This window comes from Taudactylus pleione, unplaced genomic scaffold (assembly GCF_031769625.1).
Source record: "Taudactylus pleione unplaced genomic scaffold, aTauple2 ptg000641l, whole genome shotgun sequence".
In the NCBI taxonomy this organism is placed as follows: Eukaryota; Metazoa; Chordata; class Amphibia; order Anura; family Myobatrachidae; genus Taudactylus; species Taudactylus pleione.
Window position 1 is genome coordinate 1,097,083 of NW_028285043.1, and position 26,074 is coordinate 1,123,156.

The 26,074-nt window shown below is 43.9% G+C and overlaps 1 pseudogene; it reads left to right on the plus strand.

Annotated features, from left to right (window-relative positions):
* LOC148479058 (serine/threonine-protein kinase PLK2-like) overlaps positions 1–26,074 on the plus strand; it is an 82,695-nt pseudogene that overhangs the window by 53,001 nt on the left and 3,620 nt on the right.

Sequence of the window (26,074 nt, forward strand, 5' to 3'; positions counted from 1 at the left end):
AAAGTTGACAAAAGAAACATAAAATATAAAATACAAGTATTGAACTTTCAAATGCTCAAACAGACTCTGTTAATGACCCACAGGTCTCACTGGTCCCTTGTGCAAAATATGCGTGTAATAAAGTGCAAAATTCATAAACAATGCAGTATGCCCCTTATACATATGATAAAATGTGGGGTATTGACAAAGGGATATAAAAATAAATAGAGAATAAAAAAATTAATATCAATTAAATAAGACAATGGGCCTGATTCAGACCCACTCGCGAGCGGCTGTCCGCTCGCAAGTGGGTCGATGTTATGCACTGAGCATGCGCACGACGGAGGGAGCTCCGTCGTGCGCATGCGCCAGACGCGACGAGCGAAGGAAAGTCCTTCGCTCGTTGTGTCCGATCAAAGGGGGCGTGCTGTCATTGTTGATTGACAGCACGCCCCCTTTGGTGGGCGTGCCGGGGGCGTGCCTCCCTGATGGGGGCGTTCCCACGGGAACGCCTCCCGTCAGAAGCCGGCCCACTGACATCACTAGTGATGTCAGTGGGAGTGATTTTGGCTCTGATAGAGCCAAAATCACTCCGGAGCTTGCGGTTGAAAACCTCAACCGCAGGCTCCGGCTCGCAATTTCGATGGTCGCGATGGTCTCGACCATCGCGGCCATCAAAAAGCACGCTCGTATAGCCTGTGGGTGGTGACCCACAGCTATACGAGCGTCCAGGAGGACGCTCCATGAAAATGGAGCCCGGCCCTCATTCAGAGCGTGCGCTCTGCTCAGAGCGTACGGCTCTGAATGAGGGCCAATGTCTGGTAAAAAGTAGGCACAGGAGAAACAATACTTTTTAAAAATGTATAAATAACATGTAAAAAGTAAAAGCAAGAGTCTAAAAGCGATATGTTGTTATCAGGTGCTTATCTTAATAGTTCATTGAGGCAAGAGGCAGCTTCCCAACGCGTTTCATCCACAGGGGACTTCTTCAAGGGCGCACCACTGTATAATTATTTATTACTGTGCAAATAGACACTGATTGACTCCGTACACGGAGCCGCCAAGCTAGTGCAGTGCGGGGTGTTTGCAGGTCTGCGGGAGACCAGATATATTTTGTATGTGTATCCTGTTAGATGCGAGAGCTGTTTATTAGACATGTTAAACAGAGACAATCTCCCTAAGACCACCTCAGTCTATATCTACACTGTAATACCCATATCTAGTGATACACTGATCCTGCTGGATGTCAGGTCCCTGACGGCAGTAATTATAGGAGCCGTGTAACATAATCTTCACTGACATATACATAGGATTGCCTGACCATATAAGAGTTGTTCAATCCATATGTATGACCATCCAACAATGATGGTATAAGGGTAATATTATCTGTGGGATAAGTGTATAATATCATTTTGTTAGGTGGTTATACCAAGAGCAACAGAACGTTGCTGTAACATCAGCTTCTGGATACAATGAACATCCAGTAATACACTTGGCAACTAAAGTGACAGTTGTAACATAATAGTGTTACAATCAAAGGAGGAATTTCTGTAAGAGTTATATCACTGGTCTATTATAAAACAGCTGCACGCAATATATTAAGAACAGCACTACCTCAACTTGAATTAACTATTATTTCATGGTGAAAGCACAGAAATATCTTGAATGCTAGTTTATTTAAACATCAGCGGAATCACATTTTAAACACTTGTTTATTTCTCTTCACATTCTTTTCTATGTCTGTTTTTATTTCGCTAGCTTCACATGTGCTAATTGCAATCAAAAAATTTTTTTTATTATATGATCAAATAAAAGTTATATTTTAACATTCGATACATTGCCAGAGTGCACCTAGCTTTAAGATTCTTTTTCCACTTTCCCCATTCCCTGGTTAGGTTTATGCATCTATATGTAATCTTTGGTAACACCCCTCTCTATTGGACTCTATAAATAGTATTATTCACCATCATATTATGACGTGTCTGATGGGAGGTAAAGCAATGAATCAAAATATCTAGACTCCAGTGCAGTGGAAATATCTATGGTTTCTATGTGAATGTTGATCTTGTGTGCTCAGGTCATATTTGTCCTTTTGTGGGTTGTTAAAAGTCATTAAACCCCCAGAAAAATTACTGTATATTTACACATCCTTGGTGGTGGTGGAAAATTGGTCTATGCTTTCAGTGGTACTCCTTTTCCACCATCAAGAGCTATTTATATTTGGAATACAAAAATTAAATAAATATATTCAATAAATAAGACACCAGTGAGAAGTGTTTTGTGGAGGTGAGGGGGAATAGAAAGTTATATTGAAATAGGTTGGTGGGCACAGTGGTCAATTGGGCAAAAGAAGCACCATGCACATCTGCATTTTGGCAACATTATAATATAACTCAGTAAGGGGTAATTTTTACTAAGAATCGTGTTTGATCGAGATTACAATCTCGGGTGAGTTTAGGCATTTTTTTCAACTCGCAAATTTACTAAAGACAAACTTGGGTGAGTTTGGGAGAGTTTTCTCTATTTCCACTGAAAAACTTGGGTGAGATTGCAAACACGATTAAACTCTAAAGTACTTTCAATGAAAAAGATACAACTTGGGAATTTAAGAATTGTGATTAAAATCATGGGTATAATTGTAGCAAACTCGGAGCTAAAAATAGACCACCTCCTGAGCTGCGAGTTTGGCAGAAACATACACAGATCTGTGTGATTTGTGTATGTTTCTGCATGTTAACTACCTACTGTAAAGTGTTTTTTTTGTTTTTCTTTAAATGACGTAGGGTCCCCCCCAAAACAGCAAGACCAGCCTCGGACACCTCAGCCAGTCCTGGTTCCTAAAAATATGGGGAAAAAACGTGTAGGGTTTCCCCGTATTTTAGGAACCAGCACTGGGCTGCTAAGCCTGTCCTGGTTTAAAAAATATGGGGAAAAAATTGCGTAGGGATCCCCCTATTTTTAAAACCAGGACAGGCTCAGCAGCCCAGCGCTGGTTCTTAAAATATGGGGGAACCCTACATGTTTTTCCCCCGTATTTTTAGTTAATTTACTTCACTTTACTACTTCACTAAATTTTTTCTGAATTTCTAACAAACTTTTGGCTTAGGGGTGCCGTTAAACAATTGTGATGCACTAGGGTGTCGCGATGCAAAAAGTTTGGGAACCACTGTACTAGATAAATGATAAGTAGAATCTGATTGATTGCTAACCCGCACTTTAGTAAATATACTCCTAGGTCATTAAGATTTGGGAAGTTACAACACTATGCCAACCATAGTTGTGACTACACTGCATCTCCAGCAGAATTCATAAGGTTTGAATAAAGGAATCTGATTTTAAATTTGACCCTGCAGGATAGTGACTCTCCCCGCTGTAAACTCAGAGATGAGACACAGAAGACTTTGTACATAGTGCAGCACTTGTAGGTACCTAAAGAATTCTGTAGACAAAAAGATTCTCTAAACTGTAAGTAACTCGGGATCGAAAACAGCTCTGATCGCAGCAATGTCTCTATCTCTCCAAGGGGTCTATTTATTGTCACTTAACATTTTCACCTGCTTTTGTAGAAATTAAGTTTTGGGGCCATTCATTAAAAAGGCAAAGCGGGAGATATTACAGATATCTCCTGCTTACCTTTCTCTCCCGATGTGGCCCGCTGTCCCCATACACTAGTATGGAGACAGAAATTCATAAACTCCACAATATTTTCTGAGCTTGACTGCGGTGCGATACTGATGGGTATCGGGGACTGTATGCCATCTCAGAATGGCGGTACAGTATCACTCACAAGTTCCAAAAAAATATTTTTTTTGGAACTTGATGAATAACTAAAGTATGGGGACTGTGAAAACTTTCGGGGGAGAATTGTAACCAGGAGATATCAGCAGGCTTGCGACACCCATGGCCAATAAAGCTCCACCCACTCGCAGGTGCCCGAAGCTCCGCCCTCTCACAGGTGCACTAAGCTCCGCCCACTCGCGGGTTCACGAAGCTCCTACCGTTTACTTCCCACAGTAATCCATCTTCAAATGAGCTGACAGTTTGAGACTGCAGTGGACACTAAAATTATGAAAAAATTGGAGCAGCTGAGGTCAGTGGGGCCGGCTTCAGACGGTAGGCGTTCCCATGGGAACGCTTCCGTCTGGCCGGCACGCCCACCAAAGGGGGCGTGCTGTCAATCAACATCGACAGCACGCCCCCTATGGTGCGAGACCCGGAGCGATGGAAAGCCCGTCGCTCCCCGGGTCTCGCGCATGCGCACAACGGAGCTCCCTCCGTCGTGCGCATGCGCAGTGGGGAACATCGACCCACTTGCGAGCGTACTGCCGCTCGCGAGTGGGTCTGAATGACCCCCAAAGTTTGTCTACATACATGAAAATCATTTATGTTTCATATACACATTATACACAAAGCCTGAAGGTATTTTTATGCAATATATATAATAAGTTTGTGCTTTAAACAAAGTTTGTGTACATTAAACCATCAGAAAGCAAAGGATTTACTATCTCAGTCATGCTAAAAAACTTCTGTATTTTGGAATATTCTGTATTTTGGCATATTTGGATATGGGAGACTCAACCTGTATTGGGTTTTAGACCTGATAATTGAAATTTATTATCATTGATAGTTGCGGTAATAAGAAATTATTTAATGCCTGAATGTATAAAAAAAAACACAGGCAGGGACAGGTATTCCGAAAGGAGCCCATACCTGGGTCGGGAGGTAATTATGAGATCGGCGGCTGCAATGCCGCCGGTCTCAATACCGACAGCTGAAGCCTGACAGGGGACTTAAGATAGGCATTGAAATAAAGACGCCTATCTTCAGCCCGACGCCGGAACATACATATTAATGCCACGCATTTCTATACACTGGGTACACCCACTTTGGCAGACGGTTACACCCCTTCAGTGGGCCCCTACTATTGCAATCCCCTGGTGGGCCCTTCATGCCCCAGTCCGACCCTGGATATCAGTGTTATCTCCTGGGTTACAGTAATGATGAAGGAGCCTATAACTTAATTTCTACACAATAAGGTGGAAATGTTAATTTTCCCCTACCTTTGTAGAAATGAAGGGATGATGAATAGGCCCTAGGTGTAGAAATGAAGGGATGATGAATAGGCCCTAGGTGTAGAAATGAAGGGATGATAAATAGGCCCTAGGTGTAGAAATGAAGGGATGATGAATAGGCCCTAGGTGTAGAAATGAAGGGATGATGAATAGGCCCTAGGTGTAGAAATGTAAATTCACTCAAATGTTTTGCTCATATCTACATGCTAATTAGAGACTGGCTGTGTATAGAGAGTTATGTATTCTTTTAAGACTGAAAATATGGGTCTGTTCTGAGCTGTATGTAGCTGCGATGTTGAACACAGTGTTTTTTGTATGCACATGTGTCTGAGTTGCACTGCACATGTGTGCCGTAGGTGTTTGTACAGAGGACGCAACAGTCCGGGCTCATTTATGTATCTGCCTGACAGGTTACCACAGTTCCGGGATTTGCGTTCCACACTGTGGAATGCAAACCGGAAGTTCTCATCGGCTCCTGGCTAGCCGGCACATCCGGGTGCCGTTAGCCGGGAGCAGCAGCATAGCGTTAGCGCTGCTGCTCCTTTGCCTTCATAGTGGCAGCGTCTCATCCTGCACATAGCATCCAGCACCAGGGACCCCTGTTCAACCTGCTGACAAGCCGGCGTCAGCAGCTTCCGGAAGCAGTGCCTCTCCCCTCTGGTACTTGGCAGTGGCAGTGGACACTATAAGGCAGCAGAGTCGAGCCAGCTGTGCCCAGCATTTAGCCGCTTCGTACTCACCGCCTCAGGATGCCTGCTAGTTAGACCAGGTATATAGTTTCTGGTCCTTGTTACTAGAGACGATTTTGTGAGACTTCTGGGGGTTAACAACTTGCAGCAGTGCAGTCACTCTAAACTGCAGGAAGCAAACAAGGGAAGAGTATGCACTGTGATTCTCTTGTTACAGTAGACAAATGTCAATTTCTCTATTAAGACTGTCCTTGGTCCTCTTTTGAGTAAAGCTAGTGTGCAGGCAGAGGCAAAGCATTGTACACTAAACACCCTCCATCCCATGACATACTCCCCACCTTACCTCTCAGCTCCTAGACATAGGGACATACACCGAGGGACATACACTATACACTAAACCCCCCCCCTCCCGATACTCTTATGTCCCCAGGGACATACACTCCCCACCCTACCTCCTGGCCACCAAACCACAAACTCCCCGATCAGGGACATACATTATACACCCTACCACCACCAGCCCCCTCCCTGGTCCTAGAGACAATACACTGTCCGCTATATCTTCCCCCCTCCTGGTCTACTCTACACCTCAGTCCTGGGAACAAACACTACTGCTCTGCCTCCCCTAATGTCCATAGGGACATATACTCCCTGTATCCCAGTGCTAATGCTTGTTTTTTTTTTTTCCTGTGGGGTCCGATGTGTTTTCGTTTTTTCCGTGGAGGCCATTGTGTTTTATTTTCTCCTATTGAGACCAATGTGTTTGCTTGTGCTATGTTTCTCGTGCTTGCGTCTGAGTTTCTCCACGCATGCGTTCCATACAGAGTTGCAGTACAGATTCAGATGCGCACAGCAAGAAGTAGATTAGAAATGTTTTGGGTTCTCACAGGGGGATGACTAATCAGACTCTGATGTAATGTAGTATGGGTGTGTTGCTGAAAGTGGTTGCGTATAGAGACACTGAATCACTGATACTGGAGGCCATACTCAGACGGATGATCTGCACCTAGCATAGGGCTTGTGAAAGTTTCAATGATGTGACTGATGGTGGCGCCTAAAGACGCACGGAGCATGATCTGTAGACACTGAAAGTGGGCCGATGTACACCAGGGAAGGGCATTGTAGCAGCATTAGTTTAAAGTCGCAGATAGAACTGTTGCAAATGACACAAAGAAGGTCGCAACTATGTCATACTCATAAACACACTGAGGACAGTCCCGCCCCCTTGACAAACCCCGCCCCCATTTGGGCTGCTTTCATAAATTTCCCGGGCTGGTTTTCCATCCCAATCCGCCCCTGCTGACATATGTTGGGTGTTCCTGGGCAGCATCTGGGAGGCAACAGTGGTGTGTGACTAAACGGATGCACAGAGATTTTGCGTATTATGGGAGTGTCACAGGCATGTCGTGGCCAAGTTGCTGATAGTGGGTGTCTCATACCTTGCACAGTTATACATACGGATGTACACCAGGGAAGGGCATTGTAGCAGCATTAGCATAAAGTCACAGACCTGACTGCGGCAAAAGATGAAAGGACTCAGAAGCAGCCTATATGTGTCTTTATTAATATTAAAGAAAAAGCATATTTTATATCTACATTGTCAATTGTATTAAAAAAATTGCAGTAGCTGCTTATTTTCCTGCCATAAAGAGCAAATTATCACCAATAGACAGAAAAATAGTTGGCATGATTAGAAAAGACCGTTTTCTGCTGAGTAGATCATGTATGTAAGTCTGTCATGCTGTCTAGTCAGATTCTAGCGTACTGCAACTCCCTTCATAAACCTCCCCATCATAAACTACAGTATGAACTGAACAAAGCACTTATTACTTTTTATGAATGTTTATTCACTGATGTGTATATGCTGCACCTGACATGAATTTATGACATGTAAATATAAAATGCATACCCATTTGCATTCGTACTTGTGTCTACATGCGTTTACAATGGGGCTCGTTTTTTTGGATCCTGCTTGGTCCACTTTAGTGTGATCAAAGTATGTCATCGGCTTTGTTTTATTTAAAAAACTTACAACAATACGTCATAAACACATAAAAAAACATAAAATCATTGCAAATTTAATAACACACATCACCTTGTCCACCCCAACCTTCCCCATTCTGCCCCCTATGCTCAGCTTGACTCCCCACCTACCCTGCACACTCTCGACTAACACCATAAATCCTAAACTCTTAAGTACCGGAATGATAAGAAAACCGTTTTAGTAGTTTGCAAACCATTCAGATCATCAAAATTTCCAACACCCAAGAATGTGATAGAAGAAAACCATAAGATCAATAAAGGAAAGGACTTCCGCCACCCACTCAAGGGGGCTTCAGGTGGCACCACAACCGGGTCAAATTAAGTGGTTCAATCAAAATCGTGCTGTATTTTTATGTTCATGTCAGTGGTTATTTATTCATATGGCCCATTCATTTCAATACAGTTGTTTCCTAAATGAACAAGCTCCATTTATATAAATGAGCAATATAAATGAATGTGCTATTAATATGAATGAATCTGCACAGCATTGGTAAAAAAAAACAACCTCAACAGAAATTCAGTTAATCTTTATTGATGGATCCTGCACAGTCTACCCTTCAACACCACCCTTTCCCAATTGATAGACTTCAGCCCTGCACTGATAAGAATAGGTTGGCTATGACAAGGAGACCCTACGCTTTGTCTCTAGCGGTGGGACAACACTCTCGGTGTCCCTCTCCTTTAGAGGCAGGAGGCCATTGCTATCTAGCACTGGGCCTGGTTCAGGAATGTTTGGGGAGACAAACAGCATAATTTTATATATAGTTTATTGAGATTCTCCAGTTCATATAAATTCATATCAATGGGACCATTCAACTGAAGGGGAAAGTTATTGAAATTACCTATTTGTGTAGAACCTGCGTCATTACAATTGGAACCAGCAGAATGTGAAAAGGAGATTAGTCCATACCATGAGTCCTTGAATAGGTTTGCAGGTTTATTGGTAACAACAAGTTTTTTATATGTCAGAAACTCTTAAAATCCTGATCCTTCCCTCTCACAAGAGGATTGGGTATGCAATCCCAGCACACACAATGCAGGTGGTCAGAATCCAGGCACCGGAATCCTGATGGTGAAAATCCTGACTCCTGCAGGTAGGTAATCTAACCTTTCCCCTAAACCCTACCAACAGATATACAAGTGTCACATATCAAATTAATCAGTGCAATCTCGTGAAGCGGCTTTGTCACACCATGTTGTGACTAAGGGCACATCAGTGTGAAAAAGATGCTTGGTGCATGCCAAGTCGCACAGAACCTGGCATGCTGACAATAGTGGAAGGAAAAATGGAATAGCTTTTCAATGCCCGTGCTGTTTGTATATAGCTTTTTTTCTTAGCATCTAGAGCCTTCATTCTATGTTTGGTTATTTTATGTTACTCATCTGAGCTTAATATCTGTTAATGGAGACATGCCTTTATGGATACATATTTATGTTTTGAATAAATTAGCCCCTTGCATTCTATTGTTTTATGGAGTTCAGATTCATTTACTCAAAATGTATTTGGAAATGACCAGACTAGACACATACTGTATCTTCCTCATGTAAGGTCATATTGGCATGTCGGTTACTGCTGTGTTAAACATTATAAATGATACACAATGTTGATGATGTTGCTCTAAATAACAAAAAGTGATGGGATGTGCTAGAAATAAACCCCTTTTCTGCAGTCCTGTCACCCTGCCAGTGACCCTCCACCCCTTTGTGCTCACACCAGACAGGTCACAGATTATACTAGTTACAAATGTAATGTACTTAGCATGGCCGTTCCTGGCAGGAGCCTCAGAGGAACACATGGCATCTATTCTAGTGATGTCCAATTCCTCTGTCTGCAAATCAAGTTCAAGGAGCAGCTTCTGTTTTGCAATCTGTTTGCAAACACGTAATGTACAGACATGCAAGCACCAATACCATGCTTTAGTGACATATTTAACACAGATATTGGACACATACACAAGAAAATTCACATATCTACACAAACAGTGACAATGAAATACATTCGCACGCATTTGGAATTTTTCCCATTTTGTTACATGATGGAATGATGAAAAGTGACACAACAAGTACCCATTCTTCCATTCTCCATTAACATTCGGGCTCTTGGCTGTACAATTTAATTGACATTTTACTTTTACAGAACAAAGAGTATTAACCTCTGCTGGGCACCTGTTGCCAGCACACACAGGGGGTCTCATTTATAAAACGCACTAGAAGGTTTTAGGAGAGCTTTTGAAAGATTAAGGCTGCATGTGAGTCTGGTCAGGCGGGGTAGGAAGTTCCATAAGTAGGGAGCAGCATGGGAGAAGTTTTGGAGGTGGGAGTGAGAGAAATGGCTGTCTCAGAGAGGATGTGAAACATAGGGGTATATTTACTAAAGTGCAGTTTTTAGAAGTGGAGTTGTTGCCCATACCAACCAATCAGATTCTAGCTAATATCTTCTAGAACAGCCATGTGAAACTCGCGGCCCAAATGTACATTTTATGCTGCCCCGACATCGAGGGCTCAAATATACATATTTTGCGGTCCAGCCTGCTCCTACTGCCCGCCCACTATTACGCTCCCTGGCCCATGGTGGCAGACTGTGACAACATGCCAGTGACAGACCCTCCCAGGGCCTACTCCTGCCGATGTGCTGCAGCTGCCAGCAGCCACTACTTTTACCCCACCCGGCGCAATCGCCTCCACCGCATAATAGTGAGTCAAGTGACTTGCTCCACATCCCACCTTACCTATGCCGCATTGTCCGGCGTGCCCACAATAAAGTTTTTCATGTGAGCACTGAATCCGGCGCGGCGTTACGTCATAACATCAGTGCTCTTAAAAAAAACTTTATTGCGGGTACGCACGCTGAATGAGAGGAGCCGCCGCCGTTGGTGTCAGAACTCTGAGCATATGCTGGAGCAGACAGACAGAAGAAGGAGCGAGTGAGGTAACTAAGGCAGTGCTGCAACTATGGGGGGGGGCTGGAGGTGCACGCTGCACCCAGCGCCAGTGTCCTCCAGCCTGGCGCCGCAGGGAGGCTCCAAGCCAGATGCCCACTGCTATTTTATCACCAGCGGGCACCTGGATCCTTCCCTGCAGCACTGCGGTAGCCGGAGGCTGGAGTTCTCTCCTGAACTCCAGCTTCCGGCTCTACCCACGGGCACTATGGGAGAGACGTCATGACATCTCTCCCATAGTTCCAAGGAGCAACCGGGTGGACCGGGCGGCGGCGGACGCAGGAGCGGGGTTTAAGGTAAGTATTGTTTTTTTGGTTTTGTGTAAGCAGCACTACAGGGGCATTACTATGGTGGCATTGTTACAGGGGTATTACCATTTGGGCACTACGACAGGGGCATTATTATGGGGTCATTACCATATGGGAACTACTACAGGGGCATTACTTTATGGGCACTACTACAGGGGCATTACTATGGGGACATTACCATATGGGAACTACTACAGGGGCATTACTTTATGGGCACTACTACAGGGGCATTACTATATGGGCACTAATACAGGAGCATTACTATAGGGGCACTACTATTGCACTTCTTCACCATTATCCCCCTCAACTCATATCATATTATGTCATGGGCCATATCCTTATTGCTACTAGGGTGGCGTAGACACAATTCTGGAAACTCCCTCCCTTTTCTAAGATTATTGCTAATACTCATAGAAATAATGAAAAGGAATCTTTAGGCTTGAAATATTCAACATCTACCGTCTCACCTTTAGTTAAATGGAGCCCATTGTTTGAATATTATACCGAACATTTTAACCCATCCCATTCCTCCTCCAATCCATAATTAGGTTCTGTCTCTCTTGTTGTATGCAGATTACCTTTATAGGCCTGATTAGAGAAAGAACAAGTAACTGTGGGCCTGATTCAGAGTTGGGAATAGAGAGAGACATAGCACTTAACTGTGAACCTAAACAAACCATATTGCAATGAAAGGGGTGTAAATACATACATTTGTTTGCATGTGGGGTAAATACTGGCTACTTTTACATGTAGCCCACAAATACTGCACAGCTTTATTATTACTCTACAATTCAGATGTCAGTTTGGACACCTCCATCCCAAATCTAAATCTCTGCACATTTTAAATCTGCCCCACCTGCAGTGCAGCATGGTTTCACCAAGATGATCAGTTGAGAGAGATATCGCTCTCTGGGTCTGATTCAGAGCCGGACGCTATTTGCGCTCGCTCGTCCAGAAAAAGGGGCTGGCTATTTAAATTGACCGTTCGCTCTTTGCGGTCTGTTGACGCCTCTAGGTCTGAACGAGCGAACAAAACATGCAGACTTTTTTGTAAAACACGCCCCCTGGCCGCTCGCATCGTACGTCATCTCCGCTATTTATTAGATTAATAGAGTACATCGAAAGGCGAATGAACTGCTCGCTATTCTTGTGGTTGCATTTTCCTACCGCAATCATGCGAGCAGTTCTGGCTAAAAGACACCCAACTGACGTGGTCGATGACGCTGCTTTGTTAATTATGCACTCCCATTAAACGCCTGTTTTGACTGTTTGGCACGCCTGCGTTCGGATCTCCTCTCCCCGTTTTCAAGCACCTTCCCCTGTTACCACCCACAAACGCCTCACCCTGTCACTCAAATTAGCAGGCTTTCGCTATATTGCGAGCACACGATTTCTGACCACACTGACTGGTTCGCGCATGCGTACTAAAACCCATACGCATGCGCAGATGTGCGAACATTGCTCGGAACGAACGAGCGGCAGCTTACGAGCGGCTCTGAATCAGACCCTCTATTCCCAAGTCTGAATCAGGCCCTGTGTATCTTAGTAAAACCACTGCAGGTGGAGAAGATGTAAAATGTGTAGATAAATTTAGATTTGGGAGTGCTGTGTCCAAACTGACATTTAAATTGCAGTGTAAAAATACATCTTTCCAGCATGTGTGGGCTACATGCAAAAGCAGCCAGTATTTACCCCACATGCAAAAAAATATGTATGTATTTGCACCACTTGCATTGTAACATGGTTTGATCAGGTGCACAGTTACTTGCTCTATCTTAAGCTGGGTACACACTATGCGATGTGTGCCCTTACGATATGTCGAGCCGACGAGCAGCGTGTACACATTGAGCGATGTAATGAACAACGGAACGATCCCTCGTTCCGTACTTCATTACCTGCAACGACGCCGCATGCGGTATTGTCTGGTTACCCGTGAAGCACAGCCGACCGGACAACATGGCATGTGATCGCGGGTGTGCGCAGATAGTCCGTACACACTTCGCGATCCGCACGATCCATCATTCGGATCCACGACAAAATGATAGAACGTTCAATAGATTGCATAGTGTGTACCCAGCTTTACTCTATTCCCAAATCTGAATCAGGCCCGTAGTTGTATGTCTGCAAGCTATATTGGCCTACTCTCATGTTTTTGTTTTACTACTTTAATACTGTTGTCTTGTACTCCCTTCCCTCCCTCCTCCCTTTCTTTCCCTGGTTGTTTGTTCCCCTTTCAGTACTTTCTGGTCTATGATAACTACCTTGTATTGCACGTGGTTTCAGTGATTTCAGCTGCTGCATTGAAAAATGTTTTAAATAAAAATATATTGTTTAAAAAATAAATAAATCTCATGCACGTATAGGGATTATGACATATTACTGCATGCATTATCCACAACTGAGGTACCCAATTCTGGTATTCAGGGTTTACAGTTCATTATCTCGTTGTAGGTAATTTTTTCATTGCCAAGAACATGGTTGTAAAATTGGGGACCTGGGATTGGCTGTGGAGCAGTGTGAAAAGATCCCAGGGTAAGGATACCGTCCATGTTATCCAACTGCTGAAGCATGCTTGTGATTTCCGCATCCTCAGACAGATGTGTTTTTCACCCCAGCATCATATGTGGCACCCCAAACTACCTATCTCCTGAAGTTCTGGCCAAGGATAGTCACTCTTTCAAATAAGACATCTGGGCTCTTGGATGCATAATGTAAGAGATGTATGATAAAGTACTGAGATTTCTGTTTCCTTTCCCTGTACTACAAATGTCAAGGAAGCAACATAGCATTAAATTACATGACATAGTCAGCATGATAATACCATTAGAATAGTAGGTTCTGCTCACACCAGGCCCACAATCCAAGTATTTATATCATTCTATAATTCTCTGGCAGCTCTACAAACCTTGAGAGCGCCATCCTATTTATGTATACAGAACTGAAAAACGGCAGCATATAGTCTATCATGTGCCATCATAAGCCATCCAGGGACGAGCAATTCAGTTTTTGTAATAAATACTGTTTGTTGATTAAGTCATATGAATGTGACCTTGCAGGGTCAAGAATCTTCATTCCCAATGTACATATCTGAGATTCAGAGGATTAATTGCTGTAAATATGCACCCAAGGGCAAGAACGAGGCCAGACCTCTTTTGGGACATAAAGGGAGATGCATCAAACTTTCTAATCAGGACAGGTGAGAAGTTACCCATAGCAACCAACCAGATTTCATAGAATATAATAGATAAAATGATATATAGATCTGATTGATTGCTATTGGCAACTTCAGCACTTTTCTCTCTTAGAACGTTTGATACATCTCATAACATCAGATATAAGGGGGAATTCAATTAGACTTGTTATTTTAACAGGTGTGAAAAAGGGTGGTAGCCTCTGGCTTTAATGTCCCAGGGCGAGATGTAGTTATAATTCCAACAGTCAGGTCGTCGGCACTAGCTAGCACCTTCTAGAAGATAATATGTAGAATCTGATTGGTTGCTATGGGCAACATCTCCACTTCTAAAAACTCTCACTCTAAATTTACCCCTAAGAATGTGTTAAAAGCATAACAATCAAATCATAACACCTTTGTGTCTAAAGTTTGTTTTGCAGTACCAAAATGCTATTTATTGTACAGAAAGTAGCCTTAGCCTTTGATGGGAAACAGGATCAGCACTCCTTAAAGCATGAAGAGTAAACAAATAAAATAGAATGGTTTAATGAGTTGCAAACATCCACTTCTGCACTTTGGGGCTGATACAGGGGGTGTAGTAAGTATTACCGTGGGCCACATGGCCAGCGGTTCAAATCCAATCACTGGCAGCCTGGCAAGGGTGAAGATCCCAATCGTCCCTAAGGTAAGTATCGCTAACCTAATTCTACCCCCTAACCCTGCCTTAGGGGTGCCTAACCCTAACCTCCCCCCCAAGTGCTTAAACCTAACCCCTCTTCCCTGCTGCCTAACCCTTAATCCCCCCGGGAGGCCTTAACCTAACCCCCCTCCCCCACGGCTGTCCGCGCCTTTATTCGGTATGCCGGGCGTCGGTCTTCCGGCGTATGGTTAATGACAGGCATCGAGTTTTCGACGCCTGTCATTAGTACCATGCCAGGATTAGAGAGTCTGGAAGCCAGCGGTCGGTATTTAGACAGTCGGCTTCCAGACTACATCCCGATACAGGGGTGTACACAGCCGAAACTGTTTATTGGCGGCCACCTATCTGCAACTTTATGCAAATACCACCACAAAGCCCTTTCCTGGTGTACATGAGTATGAAGGTGCAAGGACTGAGACACCTACTGTCAGATTCTGTAAATTCTTTAATTAGTTAATGAATTCTACTGTGCTCCTTTGGATAAAATCACTATACTTCACAAATGTCAACCAATGCGTTTCTTCTTCCTGCACTAACAACATAATGTTTGCTAATGTCCTTTGTCTGCTTGTAGCGCCAGGTAGCCAGCACTTATTATTAAGCACTTACTATGGTGCATCTTTCACCATGGAAACTTGCACATGTGGTATGGCAGGTTCTCCGTCTGTGTATGGCCGTCTATTTGAACGCCTATGTGCGCAACCACTTTCACAACACACCCACAACACTCTCATAACACGTCCATAAGATGGTGCCCCAAAACATTTCTGATACCATGCATCTCCATAGCTATTAGCAACAGCGCCTTTGTGTGAACACTGGGCCTGATTCAGAGCAGAGGAGTAGCATGGATCCATGGCGCCCAGAGAAAGTGCATGTCATACCGCCTCCCCCTTCCCTGTGCTGAAATGTGCCAGCTGGGCATGGCCAGCCTGTAGGGGAATACTGAAGTGAAGAGAAAAAGAGCAAACAGTGGCAGTTTGACACTTTGCAGTGAGGTACCATTGGGGGAATGGAATGCTTTGGTGAGGCACTGTCGGACATTAAGGAGTAGCTCCTTTGGCACTGCTTTATTTATGTATAGAACCTAGGCTCTGACTTTTATCTCCTTTGAATCATTGTTATTAGTCAATAGAGGAGATTGTATTATATATTCTGATCATTTAACTTAAATTGATAAAATATATGTGCAAGAGTGAAATGTCACAGGGTGCAAAGCTTATTACTGCCCCAAGCAGCTATCACTGATGTGGGAACACCTATGGGAAGCTCCCTTCTCAGCTATGCTACTACTTAGCAAATATACATTGCACCTATATTAATGTGAGTACTACTATTCATGTTCTGCCTGCCACCATTATTATTATATCAGGTCTCCTAATATTTTTTAAAAGACCTTTCAAATAACACTTTGTGGTCATGCCTGGGAACATCTAATTACTTTAAATAGCAAAGCAGTGCCTTTGTTTAATCTAATACCTTATAATTGAAGTTTAGGACTTTACCTCAGATGCGTCACTTTTAAGTCCATTGAAGCACAATGAATGAATGAGGAGAGGATGGAGGGGATCAAAGAAGAGAGAGGAAAGTGCCGATCTGAGAGGGGAGGTGACAGAAGCCAATAAGAAAAAGAGAGGGTTGGTGACAGAAGCCAATAAGAAAGGAGTGGACAGGGGCAAAGAGCCAATCACATGGTAGAGAAGGGAGGGAATTAAAGAGGTGAGAAGTGAATGTAATTAATCTGACAGGAAAGGGGAGGTGACAGATGATAATCACAGAGAAGGGAGGGCCGGATGGGAGGCAATCTGGGCAGCTTGAGAGAGCATGAAATGTAGAAACGGATCTCAGATCCGTAACTTATTTAGCATATAGAGCAAACAAACCGAGATAAAACTAACAAGGCGGCCGTCATACTGAGTAGCACCCATGACATCCGGAACCCCGGATGGCACCCTCTGTCCATTTTTGCACCTGGAGCTCATGCTCCGCCAGAACCACCCTCGCTAGTCCCGATTCAGAGATGGACACTAATGTGATTGCAACAGCGTTCTTGTACGATTGCAGCTGCAAAAATATGTTAATGTCTGCAAAGATCTCCTGAGCATAGACGCCCACTGCTGCCTTCTTACCTGCGTGCAACGACGCAAACCTGTGTAAATATCGGTAACATCAACGCACATCGAGTAGCCATCTTGGCCTTGCGGCAGGTCTGACCAGCCGCTGCCTTGGGAGCTCTTCAGACATGTAGAGCTGCGTATACACTCGCAGTGGATAATTTATGCACGCCCATGTAATAGTGTTTACACGTACAGATGGCTGTGTTTCTCAGACCACCCCCCGTCACCAACCCCAAATGCTGACAGCCTGTCACTCACAGTGCGGCTTATACGCATGCGCGATGGTAAACAATCACTCGATCTGCATGAAAATCGCATTAGCGTCCATCTCTGAATCAGGCCCAGTGTGTGTAACACAAGTGCCATAGGAGATATCAGGGATATTCGCACACGCGCAGCATCAAAAGTTGCTCAGGTATGTGACCTTCAGCATTGCGTGTAGCTCTGAATCAGGACCTTTGTGATATATGAAATAAAGCATTCGGCATTCCCACTTATAGCTATATTTATGGACATACAGTAGTAGCATCATATTTCATTCTCGTGGTGGCCTCACACTTGTGTGTTAGAAGTTGTGTACTTGTGCTGCTTACAAACCTCTTTAGCAGCATTGTCATGTGTTTGTGTGTTTTGGATCAGCTAGGGGACACATTGTTACTTCACACCGTACTTTAGTCATTTTTAACAGCTTTTTCTTTTACAGCTTGTGTTTGATAGGCTGCAGCATTTATAATTCATTTCAGTGGTCCTGGACCTTCAGCAGTTTTATCTGTTAGGGGAAAACACAACATATAGCCTTAGTAAGCTATAGAAGCTTTGGAAACATTAGAGGTCCAGCAAATAGCATATGCCATAGACTGTAGTGATAGGGATGATCAATAGATATTTGCTGCTTTTACTGACACTGCTGGTTACAAAACACAGATCTGACACCAACCCAATATGGGATTTGGTACACAGGTGGCTTATGTTGTTTCTGTATAGAGTGCAGACTCTGCGAGGGGGTATGTGCTGTTGTACTTACACAATACTAAGCTATGGGAAGTTACAGCTCTACTCTGTCACATTCAGGTACACAATGCTGTGTGAATATTCCCCTTTAAGAGCCCAGTCACAGAAAGAGATGTATTACTTCATCCGAGAAGGATTCTTTCCTGTACTGTCTTACATATCATCTAATGGCAGAAGACTAATCATCTCTTTACTTGTGAGCTGCCCCACCAATAGGCCATGTATAGAGGAAATCCTGGCCCATGATTTCTTCACCCAGGTATAGAACGGCCTCACTGGTGTACTGAGATAGGGGTATACTCACTATCCTAAGTGGGGATTTATACAAGTTTAGGTGTTGCCCATAGCAACCAATCAGATTCTAGCTATTATCTTCTAGAAGGTGCTAGATAAATGATAAATAGAATTTAATTGGTTGCTATGTGCAGCATCTCCTCTTGTATAAATCCGTACTTTAGTAAATATACCCCTTACAGTACATATTTGGAGGGCTGTCATAAGCAGCTACATGTAAATGCTGCACCCGTGCAATGGGATGTATTTACTAAGTTGTATGTAACCTAATAGAAAGCCATAGGACAAGCATAAAATGAGTCTTTTATCATCACTGAGTCTTTTCTTGTATTCAGGAAATCACACCCGAGAAGCTCTCATCTACCACCTGCCACACAGCTCCCACCCTGTCGCTTTCCATCCACCTCACCAGATTCTTCAGAAAGGCAGCTAAAGTTTTATATAGAGGAGTATTATACAGATCCTTATGCACAGGTATATAACTTGTCAGCTTCCAGCTATAGATAGCTAAGCATACTAACTTCATCTTGTACAAATGCTTGTGCTATGCTAGAAATGTTAGTGCAACTGGCATTCTTTTTATAGCATACAGTGTTTATATTAATAGTACCTTTGCCCTCTCTGTATAATGAATAATAATGATCATTTCTAATATTTCCTCTTAATTCACTTGGAGCATTATATAACAAACTTGCTCTTTTTTGATGGAGGGGGCAGCACTCCAAGAGGTGGGGGAAATAGTACAACAACCTGCAGTTGTCTGGTAATTAACCAATCAGATAAATAAACTACTGTAGTTCTTAGCCTATGTATGTGTTTGTCCTAAGCACAATTATATAGTAAAAAATTCAGATCCGTTATAAGTAGGGGTGAGCGGGTTCGGATTTCTGAAATCCGAACCCCCCCGAGCCCCCCCGATCCGAGTCCGATCCGAATCAGGCTCGACTTTTCCCGCCTGACTCGGATCTGAAATCGAGGCAAAACGTCATCATCCCGCCTTCCGAGTCTCGCAGGTTTTGGATCCTATATAAGGTACCCGCGTCGGCGCCATTTTCTCACTCGGCTGTGGACAGTGAAGAGGGAGGGTGGGAGTTAGGGCTGTGTAGTGTAGTGTAGTGTAGTGCTGCTGTTGTCCACTACTTCAAAGTCCATAGGGGCTGGCTGTGTTGTGCTGTGCTGCTGTTGTTAATAGGGGCTGTGTCCACTACTTCAAAGTCCATAGGGGCTGGCTGGACTGTGTTGTGCAGTCAGTTCTCCATAGGGGCTGTGTCCACTCCAAAGTCCTGTGCAGTGTCCCAGTCCTAAAGGGGTGCTGTAGTGTTGTCCAGGGGGTGCTCTGTCCATCAGGGGTGCTCCCCCCAAGTGCTAAAAAAATAATATATTTTCTGTGTTTGTGAATTGTGTGCGCAGTAGCCGCACGTGCATCAACAAAGTAGTGCCAAGCGTGCGCCTGTGTCATAAGTAAAGGGCCGGCTGGCTTGACCGTTAAGGGTGCTGTAACCCCCGAAAGTACACTCCAGTCCAAACCAAAAAAAAAATTATTTTCTGTGTTTGTGAATTGAGTGCGCAGTAGCCGCACGTGCATCAACAAAGTAGTGCCAAGCGTGCGCCTGTGTCATAAGTAAAGGGCCGGCTGGCTTGACCGTTAAGGGTGCTGTAACCCCCGAAAGTACACTCCAGTCCAAACCAAAAAAAAAATTATTTTCTGTGTTTAGCCGCACGTATATATCAAATCGATATAACATAAATGGAGGACCAAACTTTCTCCGATAAAAATAAAATAGAGAAAGATCAAGAACCACTTCCTCCTAGTGCTGAAGCTGCTGCCACTAGTCATGACATAGACGATAACATGCCATCAACGTCGTCTGCCAAGGCCGATGCCCAATGTCATAGTAGAGGGCACATACAATCCCAAATGGCAAAGTTCAGGAAAATGACCTTGAAAAAGACATTTAAATCAGCTGAAGAGAAACGTAAACTTGCCAATATGCCATTTACGACACGGAGTGGCAAGGAACGGCTAAGGTCGATCCCTAGTATGTTCATGACTAGTGGTTCAGCTTCACATGACGATGGAAGCCCTCCTCCCACTAAAAAAATCAAAAGAGTTAAGCTGGCAAAAGCACAGCGAAGAACTGTGCTTTCTAAGAAGATATCACAAATCCCCAAGGAGAGTCCAAGTGTGGTGGTGGTTGCGATGCCTGACCGTCCCAGCACTGGACGGGAAGAGGTGGCTCTTTCCACCATTTGCACGCCCCCTGCAAGTGCTGAAAGGAGCACCCACAGTCCACTTGCTGATATGCAAATTGAAGATGTCACTGTTGAAGTACAACAGGATGAGGATACTGGTGTAGCTGGCGCTGAGGAGGAAGTTGGCGAGGAGGATTCTGATGGTGATGTGGTTTGTTTAAATCAGGCTCCGGGGGAGACAGTTGTTGTCCGTGGGATGAAAAAGCCCATCACGGTCATGCCTGGGCAGAAGACCAAACATTCCACCTCTTTGGTCTGGCAATATTTCTATCCAAATCCGGACAACAACTGTCTTGCCATATGTACCATATGTAAAGGTGAAATAAGTAGGGGTAGGGACGTCAACCACCTAGGAACATCCTCCCTTATACGGCACCTGCAGCGCGTTCATAAAAAGTTACTGTCAAGTTCAGAAACTTTGGCTAAGACCGTAAGCAGTCCAGGGACACCTAAATCCCGTTGTCCTGTTGTATCCAAGCGCCTGCAAACCACACCGTCAACTCCCTCCTCGTCAATTTCCTCCTTAGTCAGGATCGGAAGTAGTCCTGCAGGCCATGTCACTGGCATGACTGACTCTCCTATCCAGGATTCCTCTGGAGGATCCAGCATTGCTACGCCTACTGCTGCCGCTGTTGCTGCTGCTGGGAGTCGTTCATCATCCCAGAGAGGAAGTAGGAACACCACTACTTTTACTAAACAATTGACCCTCCAACAGTCCTTAGCGAGGAGGATGAAGTACGACAGCAGTCATCCTGAAGCAAAACGTATAACTGAGGCCTTGACTGCTATGTTGGTGTTAGACGTGCGTCCGGTATCCGCCATTAGTGCAGTGGGATTTAGACAATTGATGGAGGTAGTGTGTCCCCGGTTCCAAATCCCGTCTAGATTCCACTTCACTAGGCAGGCGATACCGAGACTGTACAGAAACGTCAGAAAAAGTGTCCTCAGTGTCCTGAAAAATGCCGTTGTACACAATGTCCACTTAACCACGGACATGTGGACAAGTGGAACAGGGCAGACTAAGGACTATATGACTGTGACAGCCCACTGGGTAGATGTATCACCTTATGCAGCAACAGCAGCAGCGTCACCAGTAGCAGCATCTCAGAAACGCCAGCTCGTTACAAGGCAGGCTACGCTGTGTATCACCGGTTTCAGTAAGAGGCACACCGCCGACAACCTCTTAGAGAAACTGAGGGAAATCATCGCCCAGTGGCTTACCCCACTTAGACTCTCCTGGGGATTTGTGATATCTGACAACGCCACCAATATTGTGCGGGCATTACATCTGGGCAAATTCCAGCACGTCCCATGTTTTGCTCACACAATAAACTTGGTGGTGCAGAATTTTCTGAAAAGCGACAGGGGCGTGCAGGAGACGCTTTGGGTGGCCCGAAAAATTTCTGGCCACTTTCGCCATTCAGCGACTGCGTGCCGAAGACTGGAGCGCCAGCAAACACTCCTGAACCTGCCCCGCCATCACCTGAAGCAAGAGGTTGTGACGCGGTGGAACTCAACCCTCTATATGCTTCAGAGGATGGAGGAGCAGCAAAAGGCCATACAAGCCTATACATCCACCTATGACATAGGCAAAGGAGGGGGTATGCACCTGACTCAAGCGCAGTGGAGAATGATTTCCGTGTTGTGCAAGGTTCTCCAGCCCTTCGAACTTGCCACACGTGAAGTCAGTTCAGACACAGCCAGCTTGAGTCAGGTCATTCCCCTCATCAGGCTTTTGCAGAAGCAGCTGGAGAAAGTGAAGGAGGAGCTAAGACGGAGCGATTCCGCTCGGCATGTGGGACTTGTGGATGAAGCCCTTCATTCGCTTTGCCAGGATTCCAGGGTGGTCAATCTGTTGAAATCAGACCACTACATTTTGGCCACCGTGCTTGATCCTAGGTTTAAAGCCTATGTGGTGTCTCTCTTTCCGGCCGACACAAGCCTGCAGAGGTGCAAAGACCTGCTGGTGAACACACTGTCAGCTGAAGCGGAACGTGACACGTCAACGGCTCCTTCTTCATTTTCTCCCGCAACTGGGGCTGCCAGGAAAAAACTTAGGTATCCTAAGCAACCCGCTGGCGGTGATGCAGGGCAGGCAGGACCAAGTTTGGACATCTGGTCCGGACTGAAGGACCTGGCAACAATTTCTGACATGTCTACTGTCACTGCATATGATACTGTCACCATTGACAGAATGGTGGAGGATTACATCGGTGACAGCATCCAAGTAGGCATGTCAGACAGTCCATACCTGTACTGGCAGGAAAAAGAGGCAATTTGGAGGCCCCTGTACAAGCTGGCTCTATTTTACCTGAGTTGCCCCCCCTCCAGTGTGTACTCCGAAAGAGTGTTTAGTGCAGCCGGGAACCTTGTCAGCGAAAGGCGTAGGAGGTTGCTTCCACAGAATGTGGAGAAGATGATGTTCATCAAAATGAATTATCAGCTCTTCCAGGGAGACCAGCCTCCAGAAGGTACAGAGGGACCTGTGGTGGTGGATTCAAGTGGGGACGAGTTAATACTTTGTGAGGATGAGGATGTACACACTGAAGAGGGTGAGGAATCGGTGGATGAGGAGGATGAGGATGACATCTTGCCTCCGTAGAGCCAGTTTGTGCAGGGACACATTAATTGCCAGCTTGTTTTGTGGGGGCCCAAAAGAAACCAATCATTTCAGCCACAGTTGTGTGGCAGACCCTGGCGCTGAAATGATTGATTTGTTAAAGTGTGCATGTCCTGTTTATACAACATAAGGGTGGGTGGGAGGGCCCAAGGACAATTCCATCTTGCATTTCTTTTTTTTCTTTGCATTATGTACAGTTTGGGGCCTAGTTTTTCTAACTGCCATCCTGTCTGCCACTGCAGTGTCACTCCTAGATGGGTCACGTGTTTGTGCCGCCCACTCGTGTCGCTTAGCATAGTCATCCAGCTACCTCGGTGCAACCTTTTGGACATAAAAACACTATTGTGAGGTGTGAGGTGTTCAGAATAGACTGGAAATGAGTGGAAATTAAGGTTATTGAGGTTAATAATAGCATAGGAGCAGAACCCAAAACACGGAAGGGTGGTTTTGGCAAAACCAATCCAGATCCAAAACACGAAGAAGGATCCAGATCCAAAACCAAAACACAAAACACGAAAAGTGGCCGGTGCACACCCCTAGTTATAAGGTTGACTTAAAAAATACATATATTGTATAGTTATTCAGCTGTTAACATTTATGCACTACTGAAAAGTTATTAAAATGTATTAGACTTTTATTGTATAGTTCAGGTCTCATTATCAAATGATAACAATGGATACAGTAATATGTGCAGGTCATTAAATATATTATAGTAAGAAGGGAGCAAATATAATCAAACTAATGCATTCCCTGCTAATTAACAACATTGCTAAATATATCATAATAACATTATACAACGTCATAATATCACATTTGGATAAAACCATCCTTTGTGTTTGCCCTCATTAATCTCTATGTATCTGTATGCTTTCTCAGAGTTTCCAGAAGCAGGGGGACATAATAGCTCCATGATTGTCCCAACGCAGAGTCTGATGTCTCTCAATACAGATAAGATGTGTGAGGTATGAAGAAGAGGGTAGCTGGAGATGCCATGTGTTACAGGCATAGTTTTCCACATTTGGAGAGACCTCTTGTCTGTCTTTTGTCAGGGAGAAAAAAAAGGAGATGTTACAACAAGACCTGGTCATGAATCTTTGTACATTCTCATGAAAGGAAGAATGAGCCACAGGAGCAGATCGGCCTCCCAGAGTGAGCGCCAGTTTTACAAGTGGGATAATGCTAATAGTGCCTTGTATGACACCATGCTGGCTATATATACTTCATTATACAGACTCACAGTTATATCTCATCTCCTACTGTGCAAGTTACTGTGAGCAATGTGTAAGGTATCAGGTTTGGTTACAGAGAGAAATGTGCATATGTTTGTTCATTTTTAATAGAAAATTACTTTATTTACATAAAATGTATGAACAACAGGTATAAAAATAGGCCAGTCAGAAATGTAATGCACCCACATATATAATCCAGACATTAGAACACAATACACAACATACCATTTATGGTGTAAATACACATTACATCATATATTGCATTTTTCTGACAACACTGAAATCAAGAATGTTTCCTACTAAGCTGATTGTAAAGCTGAAATGGTATGTATCAAGTACCTAGATATCCAATCCTGGATACCATCAATTATTCTCCTCATGTATTTCTAAGTGTCATGTTTTAAACCTTTCCCTACTATATTTTTGATAATCTTAGATTACAGCTGTTTGTCACTGCATTGCTTTCGCCACCTTGCTTCTACCTATCATTTTATAGAATGTTCTTGATAACGCTACCTCACATCTCATTGTGTGCATAGGGTGGTTTTGGTGAGAAGTGAAATAGATATAATGATGTAGGTTGGGCAGGCGAAAGCTAAGAGGAATATCAGTTTTCTTACCTTCCTTGGCTTGTCCTTTGCTATAGTCTCCTATGTTATCAGTGTGAATAAGTCATCCTCTCAGCAGTACCCTTCTTAATCCATTAGGTGCCATCTCTGTAGATGTGTCTGGCCAATCCACAGAGATTGCAGGGCATCTACCTTGGACAGTCCCCATTCTTATTATGACCATCCTCTTGGCAACTCCTTTATGGTGCTATGCTAATGTCCAGAGAGAAGCTCTGTGGCAAGTGCTGGAGGCCATTGGCTGCTACCTGACAATGACAGATTATTTATAATCAATTATTATTAGTACATGGATACAATCCTCATTTTCCATTATATGCATTCGTCATTCTGGTATGACTTAGGTGTGTACCAAATAAATAGTTCCTGAGCAGACTAAGATACAGTATCACGTGATGGCTTTGAGATATGCTGCCTGCACCTTCAATAACACCTGCAATAAGTTTTGGTACAATCAACACTAGGAATAAGAATTGATCATGAACAATTAAGATTTTTTTATTAAAGATCAATTGGAAAACTGATTACTTCCACCATGTCCACATTCAGTTACAGTTCCCACTTTGATAACTTTGTAGCATGCTATGTTTTAACACTTTGCTCTGTCAGAAGCTCAGGCTTTGCTCTATGTGCTATTCTTTTCTTGCAGTGCAGACAGAGACCGTCACGGAGAGAGTGGTGGAAGGTGTCACACTTATATTAGAGAACTGTCTCTGCAACATCATACCAGGTGAAAGCAATAGAAATAGTATGAAAGCCCTTAGCGCTAAAACAGGGGAGTGAGGAAAGAGTACATATACTTCTCTTGTGGCATAATTTCTCTCAATAATAAAGAGGCGTTTCCAAACATAAAAGAGAAGACAATAATAATATAGTGTGATACTGTACGTAATAAATAGCTAATTCTAAAATCTAACAAATAAAGCAAATATTTTCAGAGATAAATCTGAGTAAGTTTTATCCCAGAATAATTTGCTCAAAAGAGAATATCATAAAAACTGATCAATTACTAATAAAACATTTTA